Source organism: Somniosus microcephalus, unplaced genomic scaffold (genome assembly GCF_052327205.1).
Source record: "Somniosus microcephalus isolate GS21.2 unplaced genomic scaffold, FLI_Smic_1.0 unresolved_chr4, whole genome shotgun sequence".
Classification (NCBI taxonomy): Eukaryota; Metazoa; Chordata; class Chondrichthyes; order Squaliformes; family Somniosidae; genus Somniosus; species Somniosus microcephalus.
Genome location: NW_028225182.1, coordinates 45,797,096 through 45,799,641, shown reverse-complemented (window position 1 = coordinate 45,799,641; position 2,546 = coordinate 45,797,096). Strand labels below are relative to the sequence as shown.

The following is a 2,546-nucleotide window of genomic DNA, read 5'->3' as shown; positions in this document are numbered from 1 at the left end:
ATATGTCAAGATGGGCCGTGGTCCTAGTCCCGACCCCTGGGGAACATCTTCCTCCAGTCAGAGGAATAACCGTTCACCACTACTCTGTTTCCTGTCTCTTAGCCTATTTCACATGCATGCTGCCACTGTCCCTTTTATTCCATGGGCTTCAACTTTGCTGGCAATCCTGTTATGCGGCACTTTATCAAATGTCTTTTGGAAGTCCATGTTCACCACATCAACCGCATTTCCCTCATCAACCCTTTCTTTCACCTCATCAAAAAATTCAATCAAGTTGGTAAAAGACGATTTGCCTTTAACAAATCCGTGCAGACTTTCCTTAATTCATCCACACTTGTCCAAGTGACCGGTCATTTTGTCCAGGATTATCCTGTCTAAAAGCTTCCTGACTACCGACGTTAAGCTGACTGGCCTGTAGTTGCTGGGTTGAACCTTATACACCTTTTTGAACAAGGGTGTAACATTTGCAATTCTCCAGACGTCGAGCACCACCCCCGTATCCAATGAGTATTGGAAGGTTGTGGCCAGTAACTTCACAATTTCCACCTGTGCTTCCCTGAGCATCCTAGGATGCATTTCATCTGGTCCTGGTGACTTATGGACATAAATACAGCCAGCTTTCCTGGTACCTCCTCTTTAACAATTGTTATCACATCCAATATCTCAACCACAGCTCATTAACTGCAGGAGTGGGCCCGGGCGGCGCTTCAGAAGACAGGTTGAAAAGGCAAAGTCACTCTCTCGGTCTCAAGTGCTCTGCTCATCAAGAATAGCCACATACACAAAATGGTTTTTACAATAGTTACCTCTTATCTCCACTACTTTTAACCAGTCGGCTCCTTGGTTTTCAGCATGTTATGGGAAAAAGAGAGCGGCAGCTAACCGGCGTCCAGAAGAGAATATAAACAAAAGGTTTACAGCCAGACTTTCTAGTACCTCCTCTTTATCAATTTTTCTCCCATCCAATATCTGAACCGCAGCTCATTAACTGTAGGTCTGGGACCGGGCGGCGCTTCAGAAGACAGGTCCAAAGGGCAAAGTCATTGTCTCGGTCTCAAGTGCTCTGATCATCAAGAACAACTGCACAGAAAAAATGGTTTTACAATGGTTAGCTTTTATCTCCAACAATATCTGTCAGTTGGCTCGTTGGTCTAGAGGTATGATTCTCGCTTCGGGGTTTATTGGTTGAAACTTGCGAGAGGTCCCGGGTTCAAATCCCGGACGAGCCTTTGTTTTGCCCGCGAATTATGAACTTGCTGTTCGAACTTTTGCCAAAAAAAAACACTGGCATTGATACAGAGCTTTTCACGAACTCAGGACGTCCCAAAGCGCTTTATAACCATTGAAGTGTTGTAATGTGGGGAAAGGCGTGCCCAAATCACCCCCACATGAATCTCAACACTTTGGGAAGGTGCAAAGAATCAGGCGCCTCAATGACTTGGACTTTCTTTGAATGAGTTCTGCTTGTAACTGCACTCGAGCTTGAAACAGCACCTGGGCTTCCATCTCACGGGAGCAGAGTGTGGTCGCTGTGCAGCGGTTAGCGAGTCGGTGACGAGCTTGGGGTGAGACACGTCGCTTTCAATCTATGAAATTTCACCAAGGGCCAGAGAATAGAAACGCTGAATGGAACAGTCCCTGTGAGCGATGGATTGAAGGGGACGGCGCTCCGAGCACAGCTGGAAAACGCGCAGTGCAGTGAAAGGGTTCGCAACATTAAATGTCAGAGTTATTAATCCCGCAATAATTACACTTATAATTAACAACAGCATTTAGACAAACCCTCGCTAATTTTAACCGGAGAACTCAAATACGTTATAGTTCCGAGTTCGAGATACAAGTTGATCAAACCTTTATCGGATTCTAAAGTATCGGTTCCAAAGGCCACTTTTACATCTTTTCCTCGCCTCTTCTACGTGACACAACTGCCCACCTTCTAATGGAAGGTCATCCACCGGAAATGTTAACTCTGTTTCTCTCTCCACAGATGCTGCCTGACCTGCTGAGTGTTTCCAGCATTTTCTCTTTATATTACCCGACCTTGTTAGCAGAGTATCACTTCCCTTATCTCCTAACCACACTCCTTCCTTGGATGTAGCCCTGTCCGACAAACAGGCTCCATTCGCACAACGGGATGTTCAGGCATTAATTGGAACTATAGCTTCTTAAGGATAACAACAACATATTGCAAATGTATGTAGCTTCTCAAACTAATACAGCACATCAACCTTATACAGAACCTGAAACGAATACAATGCCTAAAACTAATTCAGCACCTCAAACGAATACAGCCCCTCAAACTATTACAGATGTTAAAACTAATGCTTCACCTCAACCTAATAAAAATTCTCAAAATGATACATTATATGAAATTAATACAATAGCTCGAAAAAATCTAACACCTCAAACTAATACAGCACGTCAAACTAATACAGTGCCAGAAACTAATACAACACCTCAAACTAATACAGCACCTCAAACTAATACAGCACCTCAAACTAATACAGCACCACAAACTATTACAGCACCTCAAACTAATACAGTAC

The 2,546-nt window shown here is 44.0% G+C and overlaps 1 non-coding gene across 1 annotated transcript; it reads left to right on the top strand.

Moving 5' to 3' along the window:
- Window positions 1-1,140: 1,140 nt before the first annotated feature.
- Window positions 1,141-1,229, top strand: trnap-cgg (transfer RNA proline (anticodon CGG)). Its single transcript is given in 2 exon segments — window positions 1,141-1,176; window positions 1,194-1,229. It is a non-coding gene; the product is annotated as a tRNA-Pro (tRNA).
- Window positions 1,230-2,546: the final 1,317 nt, after the last annotated feature.